This window comes from Pipra filicauda, unplaced genomic scaffold (assembly GCF_003945595.2).
Source record: "Pipra filicauda isolate LSUMZ 115617 unplaced genomic scaffold, ASM394559v2 scaffold131_size2509542_pilon, whole genome shotgun sequence".
Classification (NCBI taxonomy): Eukaryota; Metazoa; Chordata; class Aves; order Passeriformes; family Pipridae; genus Pipra; species Pipra filicauda.
The window spans coordinates 224,744-237,136 of NW_024103785.1; the positions used below are offsets into that span (position 1 = coordinate 224,744).

The 12,393-nt window shown below is 48.1% G+C and overlaps 1 protein-coding gene across 2 annotated transcripts in view; it reads left to right on the forward strand.

The window, feature by feature from the left end:
* GDPD5 (glycerophosphodiester phosphodiesterase domain containing 5) overlaps window positions 1–12,393 on the forward strand; it is a 111,717-nt gene that overhangs the window by 69,112 nt on the left and 30,212 nt on the right. The window lies entirely within an intron of this gene.

A 12,393-nucleotide genomic window follows, 5' to 3' on the forward strand; every position in this document is an offset into this window, starting at 1 on the left:
AGGGAGTCTGCTCCTGTTCGGCTTCAGAGCTGTTGCTTTTCCTTCTTTTCCTTTTTACTGGTTCTTCTGGTAACTGCAGCATGTTTGGTGCTGGAACAAGTCCAAGGCAAGTCTCCTCTGGAGTTTATAGACTTAAACAGCAGATGTACCTCCTGCCTCTGAGCTTCCTTGGCTGTCTGTGGATAGGAAGGAACAGGGAGTCCTTCTGCATCCCTGCAACCCCCCCTGATATTCTCTTGGCACGTTTGAGGCGTTGATAACCTGATGCTCAGCAGGGATTTTTATCAGGGCTATAAAAAACTCGGAAATATGGCTTTGCACCTGCTGTGTTTGGAGGCTCCATCAGTCCCACTGAAACGGGAGCTGCAGTGCCATGATAACTCAGATATTTCCTGTGACGAGGTTTGGATTTTCTGGGAGGAATGTTTTAATGCCTGCCTGGGAAGGGTTGCTGGTTTCAAAGGCTTAAGCTGGTCTCTGGACATCCCAGACACTGAGTCCTGCTATCCCTTGCCTTCCTGTGGGTTAACTGGGATGCAAAGGGAGCAGTGCCCTCTGATGGATGTGGCAGCCTGTGGCCATTACACTGTTCACAGTGTGGCCCTGTCTCTCCTGGTGTCCAGGAATACACGAGGATAAATTAATGCCATATGGGAAAGCAACTTCATTCCCATTAATCATCCTGGGGAGCCCTAATGGAAGCCCAGGCAGAGGAATTGCTGGCACAGGTTTCCAAAAGATCAGAGTGAAGATGATGCCTCAGGATCTGAGCTCCAGGGTGGGATGTTGCTGTGAGCTCTCTCCCCTTTCCCCATCTCTCCTCTGATGGAGCTGTTTGTCATTCTCTGGTGCTCAGGACACTTTTGGCTTCTCCGTAGAAGAGGCTGTTTTTATGCCAATAAAAGCAACTTTGTGAGCAATTAAATTTAATTTTTAAAACTTATGGAGAGTTGAGGAAACAAGTAATGAATATATATATATATGTATATAGGTCCTCTGGCCATGTTAATCTGTGGCAGTGTGAGCAGAGCTCAAGCTCTGCTGTTCTTCATCACAGAGGGAGGATTGGGACTGGACCTGTGCCAAAGACAGGAATTCCTTTGCTCCATGAGAAAATTGGTGAAGGATCATCAAATGCAGGTGTTGAACCTTGGTTCAGTGCAGGTTGTGCCTGATTTTGGGCCATGGTCTCTCCTATGATCAGGAGAGAGGTTGTGTGTGGGTTGGGATTTTGGGATGGCATTGCTGACACTGTGGGCAGTGCCCATTCTGTGATCTATTCCTGTGCTTGGAAATAACTTTTATTAGCCTGTATCCTGGATTGTTGACAATCTGTTGTTGACTGTCTGTAAAATCCCTGGCTGCAAAACAGTGGTGCCTTGGGAATTCTCTCCCTGCACACTTTTCCCATCTGTCTGGTCCATCCATCTCCAGGCCACAACAGCAGCTTTATCTCTGAATATTTCCCTGAATGTTGATGTTGGGTTGTGCAAAGAGGTAGTGTGAAAGCAGGTTGCTCATCCAAAATGTCCAGAGCTGCAGGATTAGCACTTTTTTTCCTGGCATGTTTTACAACCGGGGAGTGGTGAACCAGGAAAAATCTTGAACTTTGGGTTATTTTCAGCACAAGCTGTTTTGAACTTGCAGAAAATGTCCTCTGACACGCTGCCTTCTGAAAGGAGAGTGGAAAGTCAGGCTGGCTTTGGAAAGCTCTCAAGTACAGCAAGGTGCAGAACAGTGGCATGGCAGACTTGCTATTCCTGTACCACCTTCCATGGCAGGAATGGAAGTGCTTTAATCAATGTGCAGCTCTTGATGAGAGCGATAATTATTCCCATTTTCACCGAGTTGAGAATATGAGTCAGATTAAAGTGCCTTTCCTGAAACTTGTGAATGTGCAAGGAAGTGAACTTTCTTGGAGCTTTCTCTCCAAGGAGCCTCCTTCCAGAGGGCTACTTGTCTTCCAAGGGCACGCTCAGGCTGGGAGAGCTGGGGGTGTTCACCTGGAGAAGGGAAGGCTCCAGGGAGAACTGAGAGCCCCTTGCAGGGCCTAAAGGGGCTCCAGGAGAGCTGGAGGGGGACTGGGGACAAGGGATGGAGGGACAGGACAAGGGGGAATGGCTTCCCACTGCCAGAGGGCAGGGTTAGATGGGATATTGGGAAGGAATGATATCCCAATATTCTATTAGAAATCCTTCCCTGTGAAGGTGGGGAGGCCCTGGCACAGGTTGCCCAGAGAAGCTGTGGCTGCCCCTGGATCCCTGGGAGTGTCCAAGGCCAGGTTGGAGCAACCTGGGCTAGTGGGAGGTGTCCCTGCCCATGGCAGGGGGTGGAACTGGATGAATTTTAAGGTCCCTCCCAACCCAAACCAGTCTGTGATTCTGTGGTTCTATCAAACATTAAATTTACTCCCATTCTGGAGAGGTGGATCAGGAATGTTCCTCCCCTGGCAGCTCTGTACCTCACCTCCCTTGCCACGTCCTTTGCTCAGTGCACGTCCTTGTGTTTTGCTGCAGATGATTCCCTGGTGAATGAAGGGAAATAAAACAGATTTAATTGGGCATGGCCACTATTTTGGGATGGGAACAGCTCATGTGCTGCTGCCACTGGAAAGCACCAGGAGGGGAAGCAGCTGCAAAGCCCTTTTCCAACACATGCAGGGAGCAGTGAGGCTCCTGCTTAAAACGGGGTGGGAACAACTCACTTCTCCTGCCTGCAGGTTGGCTGCCTGCCTTTCCCTGCTGGTGATGGGCACTGAGGGGAGAGAGCTGCAGGGCAACCTTACAGCTCCCGTCTAGACACGCACAGAGTCGTTGTTATATAATTCAGCTTTGCTGTACCAGAGCCATAAACATCCCAGAAAATGCCCCATTGCACCAACAGGGACTGTGTGATGTGTCAGAGCTGCTGGGAAGTGGGAAGGGGGGACCTCGTGGAAGTCACACCTTCGGCTTCTCTGCTGCAGCTTTTATTAGGCAATCATTCGTGCTTGGGTTTTTGTGCCTTGCAGACAGTGATTTGTGACTAACACAAGCATTTAGACCCCTGCTGCTCCTGTATGGCTTCCCCTGCTGCTGGCCCAGCTGGAGCCCAGCTGGCCCTTCAGGCAGAAGAGCTGGATCATCACCCCTTGCAAACGCTCTTGGAAGATGTCACTGCCCTTCACTTGTGCCGCTGATGGAGGCAGAAGGAGCCTCTGTAGATTTCCACAGGGTGGGATTTGCCTTTTGGCACCGATTTTGTGGATGCTCCTGCTTTAGCTCTGTCCTTCTGCATCTGCTCTTACACCCAGGGAAGGTGGAAGAGCTCCTGCTGAAATCAGGAATGGCACCCATTGCCTCTCTCACTGTCAGGACTTTGCCTTCCAGCACTGGCTGGTGATGCTCTCACCCTTCCAACCAGCAAAGAAACCCTTGGTTTGTTTTTTTGCTTTGATTTTTTTGTGCCAAGCATCGTGACAAAATAGTATTTTTAGAACTTGCTTTGCAGACATTTGCTGCCAAGAGTAATGTAGGGGAAAGAATTGTCTGAGGAATCAACTTCACTGTCTGTTCCTTCTCCCAGCCCAACCCTTTGCCCTTGAATCTGTTTGACATCTGTAGCAGATTGTTTGGGAGATTGTACAGAGCATTTTACAACAGATCCCTGTAAACAATCTTGGAATACAGCAATTCTGTTTAAATAGGGATAAACCTTCAGGATTTATCTTGGCCACCGTTCTTCCCAAGGAAAGCTGTGCTTATGAAACTCGTGAACACCCAAGAGGGAAAGGCTGGAGGCTCATCCCAGCCTGGGCTGAGGCTGAGCTGGACAAATGGCCCAGGCAGCCTGAGGCCAGGCCAGGAATAGGCTCAGCAGAGGCAAATGTGGAGCTGTTTGCCCTGGCACTGAGCGATCACTGAAATGCAGCGAGGTTGGGACACAGCTTTGCCCAGGGTGTCTGGAGTTTTTAATGACTGCAATCTTGTCTAGGCCTGGTATTATAGGGCCAAATTTCCTGTTTCCAACTGGGACCAGGAGCTGACCACCAGGGAAACACCTTCCCAAACCCCCCAGCCTGTGTACCAAACGATCCTCCTGCTGGGAATCTTTTTTTTCCCTGAGATTTCTTGAGTGAAGTGCAGCACTGAGGCCATTGCATCTGACTCTGTTCTTAGTCAGCTTATGTAGTCCTTTTTTGATTAAACCTACTTTTGGTGTGGCTGTTTTTAATCTCAGACCCCACTGCCCTGGGATGTGGGGGCTTTAATTAAAGTGAACCATCAGCTACAAATGCAAGTCGACAGCATTGTGTGCCTTTGGGAAGGACTGTCACCAGATCGGGAAGAGGCAGCAGGAATAACATCCTCAGGAGGCACTGAGGATGCTGCTTCCTGCTGCTGAGAGCTCAGCAGGGATGCTGTGCCCAGCAGGGTGCTCCAGTTAGGCCAGGCTTGGACCTCCTCTGGTTGGTCTGGGCGAGAGCCATGGGCCGTGTTATTTTTTTCCTCCATGAGCCTCATCAGTAGAGGTTGAAAAATCTGTACCTGTTTAGTCTAGAAAAGGTATCTATCTCCCCTTGGCCTCCAAAGATGCAAAGATGTTTGGTAATAGAAAGAGGTTATAGTGCATTGTTAGCACCAGGAGTAGGGGTGGAATGTTTGGATCCTTCCATTGATATGGTCAGAAAAACTGGGTATGGCTGGTTGTGTTGTTTGGGCAAAATCCAGCTGATTAAAAATTGTGAGGAGCTCTGAATGCAGAGTAAATCGAGCTGTGGGGATGGATTGGGGAATCCCAGTGTCTCTGTCCTGTTTTCTCCTGAATCAGAGGCTCCCTGAGGGATCTTTGTTTACCTCTGTGCTGAATGAAGGAGGGAGGATGTAATTGTAGGAGGCAGAGCTGGTGCAGGACGTTGCTGCTCAGAGTCCCCTGGGGCCACTAATAGGCACAAAGAGCCCAGGCTCCAGCTGTGCACTGTCTCTGGAACAGCTCAGGAATTCCCTGGCAGGGGAGGTGTGGGTTATCCCTTAGTCTGGATACTTTTATCCCTCTGCTTCCTATTTAGGCCAGAAAACCTGCCCAGTTGCTCCTGCTTCCCTGGAGGGGATCAGCCATCCTGCCTGACTTTCCCCTGCTGGTTGTGCTCTTGGAGGCTGGGTGTTGGAGGTGTTCTGATGGTATTTTTAGGGCTTTGGCTCTGGTTCTGTCGCATCTGTTGCTCTGCAGTTCAGCTGTGGCAGCCCCAGCAGGAACAGGCATTGCAGGAATATGTTCTGTGCCACTTCCTCTGACCTGCTAAATTGAATTGTAAATGGAGCATGTCACAGCTCAGAAATCTCATTCATGGCCCTCTCTAACAAGGTGTGGGAGAGCCATTAGCCCAGTCCTTACAATAATCAAATCAGATGTGCCTGAGGTGTGCAAGGACTTACTTTGGGAAGCATCTGCTTAGTTACTGAAGCCTCAGCAGCCAGAATGGCAGGAATGCCTTTTTTCCCCCCCTGCTTTACTTCAGACCCATTGTCTGTTAGACCCATTTTCTTCCCCTTTATGTAATTATTGGCAGATGCCTCTTGTGCAAGAGCAGAGTGTGTTACCTGGGAGCGGTGAATCAGCTGAAAGCTGAGCAGTGTGTGTGAAGTGACAGACTGGTCCAGGTCGGTTTTGCTGACAGTTTTATCCTTCCAGTAGGTCCATGCCATGCCTGGAGAGGGCTGGAGCAAATGGAGGCAGTCCCACACCTTAGGAAATTTGAAGTACTAAGCGAAGAAAGGGGAAAGACAGAAAGCTGAGGGTGTGTTCGAGGGGAGCTTTGCACCAGCTGTTCATGGTCTGGGTTGTGGGATGGAGAGTTCCTGAAGCCTTTGGACAGGTTACAAAGTCCTGCCTGATGCCCTGTGGGTCCTGCAGGCTCCACCTGCCCTCCTGGGTTCAGGAGTCCTCAATCCAGCAGAGGATGAAGCCTGATCCGTCTGCAGAGAGGGAATTGCAGCCCAGGCACCTTGATTTGTCCCTGCGGTCTGTCAGGCCAACATCTGCTGGTCAATGTATTGATTGGCTCACTTAAATGCTCCCAATCCTTGGAGTGTGAGGCACTTTGCCTGTGTTACATCCCTCTGCAGCCTGGGGTTCAGCTGTTGGATGTGCTCCTGGTAGTGCAGGCCCATCCCATCCCTGTGACAGGGACAGTGCAGCTCAGCACTGAGGGATGGGGACGTTCCTGTCCAAGGACATGGGCAGGGACACCTTCCACCAGACCAGGGTGCTCTAACCTGGCCTGAAGACTTGAGCCAGGATGGCCCTTGGCAGGAGGCAATGGGCACAGCCTGCACCAGGGGAAATTCCAGGTGGACAGTAGGAAAGCTGCTCCCCGTGAGGGCAGTGAAACCCTGGAGCAGAATCCAGAGGAGGGTGGGGATTCCATCCCTGGGGACATTGAGATCTCGCTGGGACATTGCCCCGGGGAACCTGAGCTGGCTTTGCTTTGGGGGGAGCTCAGAGCAGAGCCAACCACAGGTATTTTAGCTTTAAGTATTTATTGGGGACTGCATTTGGTCCTTGACACTGCTCAGACATAACAAACTCCAGAGCAAGTGGGGTGGAAAACTGTTCATTCCCATTCCTGGTACAAGCAGTGGCTGTTTTAAGGACTGTACATTCACATCCTGAGAGTCAGTAATGGAAGTTTGGAACTTCTCCACAGGAACTCAAGTGTTGGTCCCTTGACAAAATGCTCCAGTTGTTGCTGATCCTCAGTTTCTGATTCTGTCAGGCCCAGCTGGGAGAAGGAGCCATCCTCCATCCTCAGGGATGATTTAATAACTTGCTCAAAGAAGATGTTCTGCTGTTTGTTTGAATGACGTGCAGTTGGGTAATCCAGAAATGAAGGGTTTTTCCTTTGTGTTCACTGGATAAATGTTAACTCTGGTCCTTTCCTCTCAGAACTAATCCTGATAAATGCCTGCAGGGAATTGAGTCCTGGAAATGTCAGAGAACGGTGCAGTGCAGACTCCTCAATAAACTCTTTGTTGTGTCCAGGAGTGAATTAACACCTCCTGAAAACACTTGAGTGATGATGGTGCTCCAGTTCAAGTCCAGCATTTGGATTTGCTCTTGGTGTGGAGGGCAGTTGTTTAGGACTACATGGTCTGGATCCTTCAAGAGAGGTCACATCACCCCTCCCTCCCTGGAGGCTTTCCCCTTGGACTCTTCCACATTGCCCAGTTTGCAGCTGCAGTTGCTCCAGTAGCATGACTGGGTGGGTGGAGCTGGAGAACGATGGGATTTGGGATCCCACATGGGATTTGGTTATTTTGTTGTCTGTTTGTGTGATCAGATCCACGTCCTGTTGTTCTCCATCTGCTTGTCCACGTCCCCCCCATTGTGCTGCCAGGTTTTGGGAGGGCTCGGTCTCTCTCCAGTTTCCTCTGAGCAGAAATTCCAATCTCGGGCTGAGATGCCCTTCGGCAAGAAATTGCTTTAAAATATTATATTTCCTATAAAAGGCTTCTGTTTTTCACAGCTGGAATTTCTCTGACAAAAAAAAAAGCGGGGGATGGAAGGGGAAGGAGGGGGGAGACGTTGTTAAAAAGCTTCTTCCTGCTCTAGTTTGATCCTTGTTTAGCTCTGTAATTATTTTTCATGAATGAACAGGAGGTTCACTGTGTTCAGGAGACAGAGAATGGGTGGAGACTCAAAGCCATGAATTCCCAGGGGCACTTGGACTTGGAATAAGAGCCTTCTTTGTGTTGGATGAGTGGCAGATCCAGCAACAAGTCTGTCCCTCCCTGATGGCTCCTTGATTTCTGGCAGGGGAGCATAGGCTGCTGGGAGAACCCTCTCTGGTCATGGGGGCTGGAGGTGGAACTTCTTTCTGTTAATGTTGGCCCCACAGGTTGGATGGTGGGAGAGGTTCACACTGTCTGGGTGCAGGGGTTGAAAGTGAGAAGCTGCTTCTGGAGGGGCTTTATGTGGGTAACAAAGAGGGGCAGCTCCCTCCAGAGCAAATTCAGGTCATTTAATGGAATCCCTTGTTTGGAGCACGTGGGAAAACCTCTTGTCAGTGTGTGGAGCCTCACACGTGTTGGATCATAATTCTTGGCCAGGGTAGCTACAGATAAACACATTTGCTGTTCTTTTTCAGCATGGAGTGACTTTCTTCCATTTCTTTTTTCAGTAGGTGGTGATATCCTTATGTGTTTACAAGGGTATATAGTCACAGGACAAGGGGAAGGGCTTCAAGCAGAAAGAGGGGAAGCTTAGGTGAGATATTGGGAAGGAATTCTTGGCTGGGAGGGTGGGAAGGCCCTGGCACAGGTTGCCCAGAGAAGCTGTGGCTGCCCCTGAATCCCTGGAAGTGTCCAAGGCCAGGTTGGAGCAACCTGGGCTAGTGGAAGGTGTCCTGGCCCATGGCAGGGGGTGGCACTGGATGAGCTTTAAAAATCCCTCCCAACCCAAACCAGTCTGTGATATAAGAAACAGGCTTAAAGATCCCAGAAAGCTCTGCCCAGATCCTGTCAGCAGCCCAAGTGGAAAAATCAGCTGAACTTGTGAAGCTGGAAAACTCTGCCTGGTGGTGTTGGTTATAACTCAGTGAGAATGGGGAGAAGTTACTCAGATGTTTCTATGGCTCTGGTTTTCCCAGCCTTTTCCCAAACTTGGGCCCACAGAGCACTCAAGGTTTGGGTTTTGGAAAGCCAACTACTTTCAGAGAAAGGTTGAAAAAAACCACGTGTTTAAAAGGAGGACAGGGACAGATGAAGAGTTTTGGCAGAATGAGCCTGGGTTTTGCTCTCAGTAGCCCTGAGACAAGGAGGGAGCTCTCCCAGGAACCCAATGATCTCCTGGGGCAGCCTGAACATGAATTACCAGCCCAGGGAATGCAGAACTGAAGGGAACACGATTTATCCACTCCTGAAATAACCAATCTGGCAAGAAAGGATTTTTGACCCAAAGCCAGAGCACAGGGAAGTGAGTTGGAGTTTTTCCAGTGATTTTCGTGGGCTCCTCTAAACCTTTTGCTGCCCTTCAGCCTCCCCTCTGTGACTCTTTCCAGCCTGTGGCAAACACTGTCCCTTCTTTTCCCCCCTCATCCCTTTTACCCCCTTCTTCCTTCTTTTCCCCCCTTCTTCCTTCTTTTATGTGTTCTCACATGTTGGACCCCTCTGCTTTGCCCATCCCAGTCAGGGTTTGGGACATACTTCTGGATAGACCCAGCTTAATTAGGTTATTATAATTAATATTAATTATAAAGAGATAGAATTTATATATTATATGTATGTAAAATATCAATTTTATTTATATATTAGATCTATGTGGGATATAAAAATTATTTATATATGATATATAAATATTGGTCATTTTACTCTTAAAATATATGATATAGTAGTATATAATATGAAGAATTTAAATTATATGGTTGGGCTTGATGATCTTAGAGGTCTTTTTCAACCTCTGTAATTCTCTGATTAATGATTCCATTAAAATATTTGAACCTCAGGAAGAGAGGCACACGTAAATGCAGTGAGGACCCACTTCAGATCAGTGGAGTCTCACCCTGGGCAATCTTGATTTTTAAGGTCTTAAATGTTCCTTCTGTGTTCTAAACTCTGTTTAGATGCTGGTGCCGATCTGCTTTATGGGAAGACACTGGGCAATTTGGTGATTTCAAGGCTTGATCCGTAAATGGGGAAGACTCTTCTGTCCTCTGTGATAGGAATTTCAGGGCTGTTTTAGACAACATTAAATCTTCCAGCAGGAGAAAGGTATAAAATGTGTGAGCCAGCTTCACAATGGAATCAAACATTAACTCTTCTGTGGCAAATTCCTTTAATTTCTGGGTTTTTTTTCCTCCATCATCCCTTACTTTGGAGTTGGTTTTGCTCCCACCTGGCAGAGGGTGGGGATTGGGAATGTGCAGAAGAAATGTGTATGAAATACTGATTTTTTTTTTAATTTTATTTTTATTTTAATTAAGGATTCTGTGATTTTAACAGCAAATTAAAAAATCTGACAAACTGCAGCTTGGCAAAATGTCTCTCTCCTTTAGTTTCCTTTGAGGGCTCTTCTGATTATGTCTGTGGATACCCTTGGGATAAGAAATCTCCCAGAGCTAAAGTGTGGATGCTTTTTGAGGCCCCTTCCAAGCATCCTCGTGGTTCTGCCTCAGTTTCTGTAGGTGAGGTGGCACTTTTCCCCCCCACCCCCATTTGGCTGTGGTGGGATGATCAGGATGACTGATTTGAAGGCTTTATTTTTGGCAGAGGCTCGAAGCTGCTGCAGGTTTCACCTTTTAGAAGAAGTCGCTGTGGGACCTTGCAAAAGCAGGGCCAGGAAAGCTCTTCTGATGAGAGACTGTTGGAGGGAGGTTGGACAGGACCCAGCTTAAATCCAGAATATTTAGCACGTAGGGCAGACTGAGGGAGGTTCAGATTCTGGCTCAGTTTGTGCTGAGTCATGGAATGGTTGGAAGGGAAGGTTTTCTTCTGAAAGCCCACCCAGACCTGTGCTTGACCCCACTGAAGGATGCCCATGGAAGTGATTGGGTTTTCACAAAATCTGTGTCTGTCTGGCAGGTGCACCGTCAAGGACAGAGCAAAAATAGCTTTTGGAGGGCTTGGCACGAGCTATGCTGCTTGCATGTAAATAAGGGAGGGAAAATAGATGTGTGTATGGGGGAAAAAATGCTCAAAGATGCTCTGAAATGTTTCCCTTGGCTTGTTTATCAAATCAGCATCATCCAGTGCCTGAAGGCTGGCAAAGCTTAGCCCACAGTGACCTTTAAAGAGCTGCAGGAGTTATTTTTTGTTTGTAGTAATGTTGGTCCTCAGCACTTGAGATACATCAAACCTGCCTTGCCTTGCAAAAACGTGCCCAGTTAACCCACTCAGGTGACAGGTGAAGGGGGTGTTTGACCCCAATGGGGAGGGGAGGGAAAAAAAAGCAAATAATAAGGGAAATAAGGTTTGAAATTGTGGAGATGTGCAGACTGGATGAGGGAAATGGTTTGGGTTGGAAAAAACCTGAAAGATCATCCAGTTCCAGCCACCTGGAACCTTCCACTAGCCCAGGTTGCCCCAAGCCTTGTCCAGCCTGGCCTTGGACACTTCCAGAGATGGGGCAGCCACAGCTTCTCTGGCAAAATTGGGTGCCTTAACTTGGATTGTGGTCTGTGAGCTCCTGACAGAGCAGTTTTGGCATGTGGGGTTTTGAATGTACCTCCTTCTGGTCCCTTTTTCCCCATTTATGGGAACCACAAAGCCCTTCATGGAACTCGGGGCATCAGTGCTGCTGAGGTTTGCTTAGAAGCTGGTTAACAAACTTGAGCTGAGTTAAAAAAAATTAACCCATAACCCCAGCCAAGAATTGGGAATTTCTGGCAGAAAACATCATTTTTGCCAAGGCACAAATGAAATAATTCCAAGCCTTTTTATTTTGTTGCTTTCCTTTTCTTTTGGCTCTTCTGATTGGTGGAGAACACAAGGAGGAGCTGCATCACAGGATTGGTATCCAGGGTGATGCAAGATGAAAAATAGTCAACACACAGTTAAGTTAATAACTTCAGCCTTTAGGATGGAAAGGGAAGGCAAAAAATAGTAGGTTTTCTTATATCACCAAACCAGTGTTGATGCTGGTTGTGTTGCTTTGCATAATTAAAAAAGCATGAGGCAGTTCAGCAGAGAAAAGGGCATTTCCAAAAGAGATCAGTGTCGTGCCCAGGATCCCAGAAGGGAATTAGAGTTGCCCGTGGACATTTTCAGCTTTCAGCCTTTCTTGCTTGTTCTGGGAAGAGAGGATCCATTTGAATGTTTTCCATGAAGAGTTTATTTCAGTGTTGGAAAGGTTTCCGTTGAAATAAAAACTCACGTGGACTATTTAACACCTTGGAGGAAAACCAGACCTGGGGGGCTGATGGGGTCCATGTGCCCTGTAGGTTTCCAGCACATGGAAATGGTTCTGGTTGGGGTCACTTCTCTCCTAACACTGTTCTCTTCGTGGATGTCCCTGCGGTTTAGGATTTTGCTCACGGTGTTGGAGCATTTTAGGGCTTTATTTTGTGCACGTGTTGAGTAGGATTTGAATCACTCATCCAAACTGAACGTTGGTGCAAATCTTCTTCATCTGCTGCTAGTGTGGTCTCTGTCCTGCTGTGTTACTTGAAAACACACGTGGTAGTGGTGGGGATAAATGTGGATGGGTGGTTTGGCCCTGCAGGAAGAATCTGAGTGCCCTGGGAGAAGGAATAAGGAGTAGGAGCTCCCAAACCAGCTGTGTAATCCTCACTGGGTCAGTTAGGCTGAACCCCTGGGAGAGGAAGATGGAAAGCTGCAGCACTCGTGAATGGGAAAGTTAATTAAACAATTGCCTCAAAAAAGCCCCTCACCAACTAAAAAAACCAGCTCTGTAGCCAGA